Below are 12,574 nucleotides of genomic sequence, written 5' to 3' on the forward strand. Positions count from 1 at the left end.
CAGGCTCTGATGTTTGAGCTTTCAAGATAACCTGAAACATAATTTGGCTTCATGTTGTAAGCAGGTCTGGAGCCAAATTCAGCACTCCCAGCTGAGCTAGTCTAGATATCACATGTAGCTGTGGCAGAGAAATGTATAAAAGAGCAGAAATTTGACCAATTTAATTTGAAGAACAGAAAACATTGTATAAAGCTTTCCAGCTCCTTGACATTGAAAATAATGGTGTCTGACAGTTCTAGGGTTAAGTAGCCACTCATTCAGCACAGCATCGTTTATCTGCCAACAGTATGTGTCTCTTGTTGTTACTTCAAAGAAAAAATTCAATAAAAATTTAAATAAAAACAGATCTGTCAGTATAAAGCTTTAATATTTTACACCAAACTCAATCTCTTTCCTTTGTAAAGTGCTTTCATACTTCCTGAACTCGTCCTGCAGTACACAATTCTCATTTTTTTAAAAGAAAGAAACCATGAATCACCTTTAAACATCTACACTTTCCTGAAACATTAACATTTATTTTTAATAGGCATCACTCTGAAAAGGCTTCACTAAGTACTGTAGAATGCTAAAGAATTCTGTAGATTGAGAGAACTAAGGATATATATTGAGCATCATTGCATACAAACTGGTTACTTCGTTAAGAATTCATGATTTAGAATATAACAGCAATTATTTAATGCAATTAATTCCAAATGCTCTCTCCTAAAGTACATTTGTTGTTACTGACTGCATATACTATGCTATAAATATACCCTGAAATAAGTGAAACAAAGGATTCAGTTATTCAAGGCCATGTCCTCTCTATGTATTTCTGCCCAATTTTTCCTTTGCCTCCCACATATTTTATGAAACTGACAATTAAATGCTGCACAATCACTGCTTATGTCAGACTTTTTGTTTTAAAGTTGCTAGATTTGAGAAATCAGAGACATTTTATGAGAGATAATTAATGTCTCTCTTCTGTAAGTGCACTTGGCAAGGTATAATCTCTCCATTTTAAGCTGTCTCCCACATATATTTTAATAATAAAATCATTATTCTATTTAGAAACTTCTCATATTATTTAGCAATTCAGCTGTGGACTGTAACTACTTTGAGAAGAAAAAACGTGACTTATCGGCCCCATGTAACAGATTCAGATTATAACAGCCTCAATAAAAACATTTTTTAAACTTTGATTGCACACCCTAAAAGCAAAATTAACAATCTGCCAAAGCCAATATGTTCAAATAAAGAAAAGTTATAAAATATGACCATAATTTTATACATACTCAGTTCTATTTGATTTTAAAAGTTTCTTCCAGCATCTATTTTCTATCCCAGTCACGAGTTTATAACCATGCTACAAATTACAGCAATAAAATTTTGTGAAGAAGATTACAATAAAATTGTCATTTCATGTCAACTTTACTGGGAAAAATATATGCATTAACATGATAACAGGAATAATCTATTACCTTATTTAAGTATCTTCATTATTTGAAATGATAGTTGCTCCACACTATTTGCCAAAATACGTTAAGTGGTTTTGAAAGTCATAAATCTCTGCCACTCTCTTCCTTATACAAGTGTTAACTATAAAGTTCTGTCATAAATTATGAAACAAAAGGGTTTAAGCCAACCCAATAATATGAAATCTGTTCTTTCAATAATAAAATCTGCGCAGCTGGGAGCTGCTCATTATTTATTTAGCTTCTGCAAACCAACACCTCTATTTGTTTCCTTGTAACTTCACTGTTTTCCTTGCTTTCCTAGGGAAAAAAAACCCCACAACCCACAAAAACCAAGACAAAGTGGAGCTGTATCTCCTCACTGCAGTGTGTTGCACCATTCCCTGGGCCAATCTGCCTCTGTCACCCCATTTTGTCACCAGTTATCAGCTCAGGTGATCAATAACAGTCCAATGAAGACGTGTTCCTGCCACCACCACCATCAAAAATAATCTATCTGAAATCTCCAAATAACCTAAATGTGATCTCAGATACCCATATGGCAATCCTGTGAATTACTTAAGAGTTTTTATTCGTTAATTTATTACTTTTCTGAAAACTGGTCACATGTCTCTGCCTAAGAGGAAAAACAAAAACCACACCCAAAGTAAGCCACAGTGGAACAGAATCCCCACAAACAGTAGAAACGTGATCAAGTGCTGGTCAAAGCCACTCTTTCTGAAATTACTTCAGAAATACATCCACGCTGCATCCTGCGCATCCAAATTGCCACACAGCCCTTCCATTGTGTTCTGGAACATGTGTGGGTTCAGCTGCGGGCTCCTCCTTACTGCCCTCTGAGAGCAGGCTACCTTCTGAAAAGCAAAAGCAGGAAGGCAAAGAAGATGTAAAATAAATAACTAAATCTGTTTAAAAACCATTAAATGTACTGCAGTATTTGTAGCTGGTGGTACACAAGCTTTCAGTGGTGGAACACCAATGAACCACTGTACTAGAACACGGAGGAGGTGACACAAAAAGGCAAAACCTGTGGATTTAGAGAAGGGGTAAGGAGCACCCTGTGCTTTTCAGGAGGCTGCTCTCACCCTCCCAGCCTGGCTCAGCTGCTGCTCTCTCTGCAGCTCATTCTAAGCAGGATGGCTCAGACACAACCAAATGTCATAGGTTAGCAAGCATAGGCCCGGAAGGGATGTCCTTGCGGAAGGGTGCTGACAGCTTCCTCTGGGACCTGATAGAACCTATCAGCTGGCCAGTTTGAATATGGACAATTCTCTAAGCCACTTAAAGTTGTGATCACCTCTGTGATCCACATTTAAGAATAGGCAAACTCCCCCTCCAAAAGCTCTCTCTCGTTTCCGGCGCTGGGACAGGTGGCTGCGGGCCCCGTGTGGGGGTCAGCGGGCCCGGCCAGGCCCTGCTTGGGCCAGGCCGGGCCGGGCCACGGCCATCCTGGGTCGATGGACCTGTTCCAGCCATGGAACCCCCCCCCACTGCCTTGCCGTGGGCAGCCGGAGCGGCTCGGCTCTCCCCCCTCTCCACTGCGATAAGAAAAATTCAACATTCCAGCTGCAAAGCTGCAAGGCCGAGGTGAGATTAACTGTTTTATTGCTGTGAAGAGCTGAAAACCTGAGGGAAGAGAGAGAGGAGATGCTTAAAGCTGAAATTCTGTTGTGAAGCTATGATAGGGCAGAGTATCCCGTTGTAATTCCATGAAGATATGGGGGGTGGAGTGTTCAACTCGTGAGCAAAAGCACCTGCGCTGAGATAGGCAGATGCTGACGCAGCTGTAATTTCATGAGAAGTTTGGACAGGGAGAGATGGACCAGATGAGGACTTTTGCTCCAAACGGGAAAGGAGAAAACTTCAGTCCCTAGAGATGAACCAGATGAGGACTTTTGCTCCAAATGGGAAAGGAGAAAACCTCAGTTCCTAGAGATGCTCCCAGAGATAGTCCTAACAATGAAGGTGAGGAAGACCCTTTGCTCCCAGGAAAGGAGAAGGGCCTCTGTTTTTGTTTCTGAACAGCTCAACCTTAAAATTGTACCCCAAAAAACTTCAAGAGTGGACCCTCGAACGCGGGAACACCAATTGCTATCTGTGTGTGACCTTGAACAAGCTGCAAGTCGGGGGAAGGGACTCACACGCAGGCAGAGAGACTCCTCTTCCTAAATGGACTGAACAATATTTGGAAGTGGGCGGCTGTCTCGTTGTGATAATGTGTTCATAACATGAGCAAGAAGAGACTTCTCTTTCTAAATGGACTGAACAAGGTTATTATGGAAGTGGTAAACAGACTGAACATCTTAAGGGTTGTCTTTTCACATTGGCAGTGGGAGAAGGGAGGAAGGTGGGGGGAGGAGGAGAGTTCTGAAGGTGGTATAATTTTTTTTCTTTCCTCTTTTAGGTCTGTTAATAAACTTCTTTATATTCTTTCAAGTTTGGTGCCTGCTTTGCATTTCTCCTAATTCTTATCTCACAGAAGATAAACAGTAATGAGTATTTTGGACCAAACCACTACACCAATCCTGGAGAAGAAAGAGTCGCATCCTGCAGAAGTGAAGGGCTGGGATTGGAGCAGTCAGCACAGCTGGGCTGGCTTTGAGGCTCACTTGTCAGAGCAGAACAGGATCAGAACAGAACAGTGTCTAAAACAGAACAGAGCTTAAAAAATTTGAGTCCCCTTAGGAAAGTGCACTAATGAGGCAGTCTATCTGTAAGATCTAATTCCAAGCAATAGGCACACTGGAGAGCTCTGCTCACACCCACAAGTCAAAGGACAGGAATAATCTCCTTCTCAAAAAGCCAGCAGAATTTCTGTAATGAAAGTGGGGAAAATGAAGCAGCACAAACTAAGCTCAGCTTTGCAAGTCCAGGATGGAATACAGGACCCTACTTCCATTGGTATTTGTCAGCAGTTAGCACACATCCTGCATTTACTAGTGACACAACCTGTTTTGCTCCTCTGAAAAGAATAATCTTGACTTCCTGTTGGAGCATGAGTTTGCAAAGAGCCAAGGAGATAGCTGGGAGGCTGCAAAATACTTACCTGAACCAAAGAGCTGATGAAAATAATGCCCAGGACTCAAAAGTGCAGGAAAAGCCAGCTGCACTCCAGATGTGGGAGGTGTGAGTTAAAGGGGACTCCTTGACTTAACCTTGATTAGATAATTGTGAAAATAATGGTAGGAAAGGTCACCTGCTTGCTTCTGTCCACACAGCAGTGCTGAGGTTTCCAAAGAGATAAGGTGACATCCACGTGAAATCATTTTGGACAGCAAGAGATTCAGAGAAACGGCTCCTCCCAGCAGGGCCTGGAGAGGAGACCTCTGGGTGTGGCTCTTGGGGTGTGCTGGTGCTGGGCTGGCAGCTGGACAAGATGGTCTTGAAGGCCTCTGCCAACACTGATGACTCTGTAGCTTCACCTGCAGAGGACAGGAGTTCAGATACTCCTCTGCACATCTTTAAACCTCCTCCTAGCTGCCTTTCAGATGGCAGAGATCAACAACCCCCGACTGTGGGACCTGTGCTGAATGCATCCATTTTAAGAGAATAGCATAAAAAACTTATTTTAGCAAATCTGGAACAAAGTATATAAAAATTCTTGGCACTTCAAGCGAAGAAAATTTCTTCCCTCTTCCTGATTTACATCTGACAATAATGCCATAATGCATACAATACACAAAATACTCTTTTATGCTCTAGAAATACTACACAAATAAAGTTTGAAATCTTCCTGTGGAACTGAAAATGTGCAATCAATGAAAGCCCAACAGTTAATCAATGGTAGTTTCATCAGTGATTACTTTATGTAAGGGCAGCCTTCCTCAAGTCCTTGATTTAAAAACTAGAAGTTAATTCAAAGCAACACGAGGCAGCCAGAAAAGCAGTCTGCCACCTCAAAAGTCACATATTTGAAAGTCATTTTACATCCAAAAGAAAGCCTACTGCTAATAATCACCACAAAAGTAGCAGAGGATTTCATAATATACCCAAAAATTAATGTAATCAAAAAAATGTGTTTTCCAGGGGACAAAAAAGAACAACCTTTTAATATTTGTAGAAGTCTGGTAAAATAGCAATTGGTACAGTGAAGCTTGCAACTAGCAAGAAAACAATGAGTGCCTTTCTGACTCTTCCCATTACCTGTTATGACATTCATAAAGTCCCAGTATTTCAGACAAGTTCAAATGAAGACATAATTCTCTCCGAAATTCAGAGGCATTATCAGATAAACAGAGTTAATCAACACTCAAAATCGTTGAATGCTGTGGATTTTAATTCCAACAGCAGCCTTCATACCTGCACCTAACAGTGCAATATTAGCAGGTTTTTTGCAGTTCAGTGAAAGCGAAGGTCAATGTGTAACCCATTCGCTGTTAAAACAGAAACTTCAAAAAACACCCACATCAGAGCAGAGAAAATCTGGAAGCAGCAGTAGGACGAGCCTGCTTGGCTCAAAGAAACCTGTGCCAAAAAGGAGAAGAACACAACCCCAAAGTGATGGACAGACTGGGAGTAAGCACTGGTGCAGCTCCAGCTGCCTCTGTCTCCAAGGCTTCTCCAGTGTTCACTGATTAACTGAGTCAGGATATTACAGAGAGTTTACAGAGCACGCACAGGGAGAGCTCAGCTCTGCAGCCAAACAGCAAAGTTAAATATCTGCAGCTCTCTCGCTGGCTTTCGATCCTGCTCGGTTTCTCAATATCCCTTTCTGTTGCCTTTTCTACTTTTTGTCGCTCTTCTGCTGTAGCACAGAGGGTAACCTTTGGCTAAAATTGAAGAAGGAAAGATTAATTTTGCTTTAACAAAGAAAGGTTAAATGTACAGAACATGTACCTTGAAGCCCATCCACTCCAAAGGAAGTTCTTCTTGACCTATTATACGTATGTCCAAAACAGTTCCTGTCCTAAATGCAAAGGCACCTGTTAGCAGATAAATAATAAAAATGCTCCATTTTTTCCCTAATTCTCAGATTCTTTATATCATTCTAAGTCAAGACTAGAGAAAAAAAAAATTCCTGAACACCTGATACTTTCCTTTAGCAGGATCAACACTACTGTGAAAGCAAAATTGTGTAAGTCAGTCTTATTCAGAGAAATAGGTTCTATAGTGAAAAAATTCATTTTACTGTAGCAGGCAAAATGTAATATTAGGAACACTTTATTTCTGGTGGAACTAGGTCATAGCTGCACATTTACAGGCATAAGAACAGAAGCTTTAATAAACAGGATTAGTCCTATCAACATTGAAAAGAATATGACTAATTACATCTAAGGAAATTAGAACTATACAGAATCTTTAAATGAAACTGGTGATCAGAATTTATTCCATTTTTTGTTTTCTTCATTCTGCAATATGTTTTATCCCCCTGGAATGAAGTACTGGTGCACACTTGGTAGGTGTGCTCAACAGCACTCAAACAGAAAATTGTATTTGTTCTTGGATTTGCTAAAAGGAAGAAAAAAGGAAGTCACAGGTGAGGGAAACACACTTTGCTCTGTGCCCTTCTTGAGACTTCCCTCAGGCTGGACTACGTGTACCTTTTGGTCACAGCTGAAGATAACCAACAGCATTGCTTTCATAGACATTGAAAAAAGAATAAATTAAAGCTGTTAACAAGATCAGCAAGGCAGTTTGACTGCCAGTGCACTCTAGGTGCTGCTTCAGAGTGGTATTAAACCCTCCAACCCACTGCTCTGCCAAACACCTTCACCTTGAGGGTCACCTGGCAACCAGCAGCCCTCACCTGGGACTACTCCTCCTTTCTGTCTCTTATGGGTATGATTTAACCCTCTGCTTGCAAGAGTTCCCCCTTCCCTCCCCAAATATAGCCTGGACAAAATTTAATGATAACTTTTCAAAAATTCTCTTCCCCTGGCATTTGTCTTTTATTTGCTCACTTCTGAATAGATTTTTCTTTCTATCTTTTTTGTTTTGTTTTGTTTTTTTTTTAGTGGTGTCATGACTGATTTCTTTCTTTATCTGTGAAATTAGAAAATAAGAAAAAATTGTTAAAAAATCATGCACAACCTGCAATTTTCCAATAAGAAGCAGCAACTCCTCCTATCTGCCACTGGAAATAGCTACTCAACATTATTAAGTACCTCTAGTTCCCCACAGCTAGACAAATCCCAAAGTACCTCCTTTACTGCATTTCTTTATTGATGAGGTTTGTCATTTTATGGGATGTGGTACAATAGAAAGCAATTAAGTCACTGATGCACACAAATGTTACCTTTTTGCAACGCGTCAGCAGCAATAATCTTCTTTCAAATATGCTGAGAAGCAGCTATAAACCTTCTCCTGCCAGAGGCAAGCTCTGGTGAGTCTCGTTGTGCTGAAAGTTCCTCACAGAGGGTGTTGCTTAAAGTCTGCATTCATCAAAAATAGCGATAATTAAGGTGCACAAGTAGCTCCACTTTGGCATGGCTCAAAGAAAATAGCCTCTGAATCATCTCTCAGCTTTCCAAAACAGTTTATTTGATCTCTTTAGTGGCTCTGTGTGAGAAGCTTGAGGAAGGCATGAAGGCCGGGTACTATTTTCATGCCTTATTCATCTCAGGAAAGGGGTGATTAGCTGGGTCACAGGAATCAAGGAACCCCAGGATTTTAACATTCCATCCGCTAGCAGAACGCCTCTGAATTGAACATTTTCAGACCCCTGATTTCAGTCAGGATTAAAACCTTTTTCCCTTAACCTTGCTGAAAGTATCACTTTTGACTTCACCAGGAGCAGAAAGAAATGAAAGTCTGATCCTCTCCTCAACCTTTACAAGTCAGCTAAATAAAAGGTATTACAGCATGCAATTGCTTGAAGCAGTAATATTCATTGAAATGAAGAATTTTTTCCCCCAAGAACGAGAAAACACTTGATATTTGCTGAAGGAAATGGAAATATTTCATGGAGCAATTTATAGAAGCGGCATTTTCACTGGAAACAGTCTGAACCAAATCATTCAATCACAATTTATATCTAGAAGTGGAATGTTGGACAGATTAAAAAAAAAGGGACCTCATGCACAAAACTTGTTTCTGAATAAGCTGAGGCTGTAAACTACGGCCGTCATTCATGGAGAAACAACTCCCAGGGCCCGTAATTCCAGCAGTGACAGCCTGGCCTGGGGGACTGCAGGCATCGGGCAGGAAGCACAAGCTACTCCGCAATAATTTTGATTCCAGTCACAGTTTATGGCCCTGTGGAAATCACTTCATTTTTCTATCTCAGGTTTTTTTCATTTCTATGAGGAGGAGGATGTGCATTTTCCTACAAACCTCTTTCAGAGGGGAGGTGGGCAATTACAACTTGCAAAGCTTTTCGAGGTAACAAATCTCTTTGGATCAAGCTGTGTGTTTTAAGAAGCCTGCCATTTCCATAAATCTGCCTCCAAACAGCTCATGGCACCAGAAAAACTAACCTGGATTTTGATTATACTTTCAGACTGAAATAAAAGTGACCTAAGGAAGTACAAATTAATTGTTTCAATATCAAACATTAACCCTCCCTGCGGCTGGGGAGAAATTTCTCAGCATCAGTGATGGTGATGAATTGCAGGACCCCTGCAATTAGCACCACTGCAAGCTCCTAACTTAGCAAGTACTCCCACTCCAGGAACTCTGGTGTGTGTGTATGTGTGTATATATATTTATACACACACGTCTCCCAGATGAGTTTGTCAATGATTTTTTACATTATTTTTGGTACACATATATTTCCATTTCATGTTGCACATTATATAAACACACAGATGGAAACTCAAACACATCAAAAAAGATTCCAGCCAGTAACTCCAAGATACTGCTTTGCATTTTATACCAGCCTTCATTTTTATCTTTTCTCCCAAAGCAATTAGCAAACAGTTGTTTGTTTCATAAGTTGACAAGGTAGGAATAGTGGTGAAACATTACTAAACCTAGAGCTGTCCTTCAAACTTCAAGCACTTAATGGAGTTGAAAGGAATTGCAGATTCTGTGCACAGCCAAAAATAAGATGCAGGACTTGCAGAGCACAATTCCTCTCATATCACACCATTCTCCTGATGTGCATCTTTCCCCTTAATAACTATAGAGGGACTCTGTGGTCACATAGTTCTTCATCTGGGAACTGTGGGAAGCTGGGAGAATCCTTGTTCTCCCACTTTCTGTATCTTCCAGTCTGTTTATCCATATGACCACAGCAGGTTAAACGTGGCCGATATCAGTCCCAGAAGTAAATTTATAATAGTACTTGGATTAGTCATCACCTAGGAGTACTGAAAGTTTTAGGCAAAAGATCTTGCTTTTCATACTCTTTTATTGTTTTATTTATATGTGCCACTGTTCTCTAAAAATGCATTCACCTTGTGATTATTTCTCCATTGACTGAAAAGCACAATGACAATAAGGCCTGTGCATTTTTTTCACTATATTGAGCACATTCCAATATTTCAGCCCTTCTCTCTCTTAGCAGCTACCTACAGAGTATAGTCTACAGTGAGTGGCTTGAGAAAGTGAAAAGCACTTACTTTGTCCCCCGAGACCAAAACCTTCCAATCCCTACTTTGAGGTTGCTCTGGGCTGGAGACACGATTCCATTCTCCTAAACAGCAGCACCATACATTGCTGCAATTCCACAGGGTCATTCCTTATGTAAATTCTCATTAGGAGAGGCTTGGGTAACATTACATTTGCAACGTCCCTCTCCAGATTCAGTATTTTAAAATCCAGCTCTGAGGCTAAAGCAACTCTTTCATTAACTCACAAATGCCAGACACAACACTTGGCTTGGCAGCCACACACAAGTTTTTTGGAATGTTTACAGACAAAAATCCTTTCCCTTGACCAAAACAATAAAAGGAATTATACCCACAGTTTTGGTCTGAAGATTTGTACATAGGACAGCTGGAACAGAAAGTTAATGGAAAGTCAGTGTTGGTTGATACAGCTCCATACAACATTCCAAACCCATTGACCTTCTGAGGGTAATGTGGCACCATTATTCATTCCAACTGGGGACATCTCAAGAGAGAAACGCACAGCATTCATTTCTCTTAAATGTTATTTTTTGGGCATTGCAACACAAAGGATGCTTGTAGAAATGGCAATAATTAAGAGATTTAAATTAAACCACAGTTAGAAAGCCATTAATATATTCACTTTCCAGAGATTTTGAGCTAGATATTGAGGAAAGTATGATTCCCTGGCCCCAAAGTGGCAAATTAGTTCCCACTAAGTGATCTAATACTAGATTGTATGGGTCAGCTGTTTGTAAAATATGATTATAAAAAAAAGAAAGAAAAAAAAGTAAATTTCCTTTTTGCTTGTTATAACAAAATGACTTAACAACTGGATATGGCACTTAGTGCAATGGTTTATATGGTGGTGTTGGTTCAAAGGTTAGACTCAATCTTGGAGGTCTTTTCCAACCTAAATGACTCTGATTCCACAAGGTGGTTTCATTTTGATTACATAAAAGACCCTGTCATGTCCCTGTGTTCTAACATTTTCCAAAATGAATAAGCATTAAAGAACAGACATGAAGGAACTTGGTTGATTGCCTAAAGGATACTGTTTTGGCAAAATTTTCTTAGCATAAAAGTGGTTTTGGAAACCCCTTCACAGAGACTGTGGGACCATGCACAAACTGAGAAACCTCACAGCTGTGCTGTTGGTTAACTGAGGCTGCCGTGGCTTTTAAGCACCGCAGTGAAGAGTTGCACAGAGCAAACCAAGAATTCCTGAGAAAAAGGCTTGTCCAAGTTCCCATCACTCACCCTACCATATTCCAGGGAAATGTGCCAAGTCCTGGACCCTTCCTATTGCAGGGAAACTCTTCTTTCACATTTGCTCTGCTTTGCACGAGGCTGAAGCCTAGCTTCCCATCCTAGATAGCTTCACTAATTAAGCCAATCAGCTCTTTAGATCAGATTTCTTCCCATGATCTGATGGATATTAGATTATTCAGAACACAGTCAGCTGCCAGGAGGCAGTGAGCTGATCCATCCCCCGAACAGCCGGTGCAACTCAGGTGGAACTGGAGTTTCACCTCAAATCCCGTTGTAGACACAGAACTGTTACACTACAACGTTCTGTTCCATCCCCAAAATAGAGCAGTGCCTAGCTAACCCATAAATACATGCCCTACAGTTCCACAGAGTGTTTCCACATACAGGAGAGATCTAAACTGGAAAATAAAAAATATAGCACCCTAAATCATTCTAACGTATAAGCCAATCTGCTAAACTGAATCAATATAAGAGCAGTAAAGGCAGCTATCACAAAAAGACACAAAACATGGTGCAGACTTAAAATCTGTGAAGACAACTGGAGTCATACTTATCTTAAATTGCAGTTTCATTTTAATTTTTACTTTGTACGTATGCATGCACTATGGATAGCCCTAAAAATTATTCTTTGGTCTAACTAATATTAACCAAAATATTTTAAATTGCAAACTATAATGAAATGCCATTTTACAGTTTGCAACTTTACTTACAAATAGGAGTAAAGATATTTTTAGACAGAATAAAACAAGCCTTCTCTATGTTAAATTATAATTTCAACATCTCTCTTAAGAAAAGGGAAAATTCCTACTCATTTGCACGCTTAATTCAGAACTGTTACAGTTTAGCTGGTGGTTACCTGAAGCACAAAAAAAAAAAAGACATAATTAGACCTCCCACAACAAAATGCTCATATTTGCATCATGCTCACAGGCAACAGAACCGAAAAAAAGGTTATAAAATATTGCAAATATTAAATTAATAATGTTAATACAAATATACTCTACAGAGGAAATCACTGTTTATGTTTTTAATGATGTGAGCAGTTTCTTTGTGAAGGAACATTTGTGGGTCTGAAGCATTTTTCAGTTTCCTGTCTGTGAATGAGCTCACCGGCTAAAATGTGAATCTTTTATAGTAGAGGGTGCTTTAGTATTTGGTATTTGGTAAGGAAGGATTCTGAAGTTAGGGTGGAAATTCTAATTCAATTAAGAGTAAGAAAACAACCATAGAATAAAGGGGCAATGGATATAAAACTGAGAGGGGGAATTGTAGGCTCTACATCTTTTTGACTTTAGGTAACTCCTCCGAGTACCTGACTGTCACCCACCTGGCACACTAAATAATGGTTGTCCAAAATGATGG

General features: G+C 39.9%; 1 long non-coding RNA gene across 1 annotated transcript; it reads right to left on the bottom strand.

Moving 5' to 3' along the window:
- Positions 1-2,004: 2,004 nt before the first annotated feature.
- LOC121665277 lies at positions 2,005-12,222 on the bottom strand. The gene is made up of 3 exons (XR_006016307.1): positions 6,288-12,222; positions 4,648-4,873; positions 2,005-2,305 (listed from the first exon to the last, which is right to left on the bottom strand). It is a non-coding gene; the product is annotated as an uncharacterized LOC121665277 (long non-coding RNA).
- Positions 12,223-12,574: the final 352 nt, after the last annotated feature.

Source organism: Corvus kubaryi, unplaced genomic scaffold (genome assembly GCF_017639235.1).
Source record: "Corvus kubaryi isolate FWS band 111438036 unplaced genomic scaffold, C.kubaryi_AGA036_p1.0 37322, whole genome shotgun sequence".
Classification (NCBI taxonomy): Eukaryota; Metazoa; Chordata; class Aves; order Passeriformes; family Corvidae; genus Corvus; species Corvus kubaryi.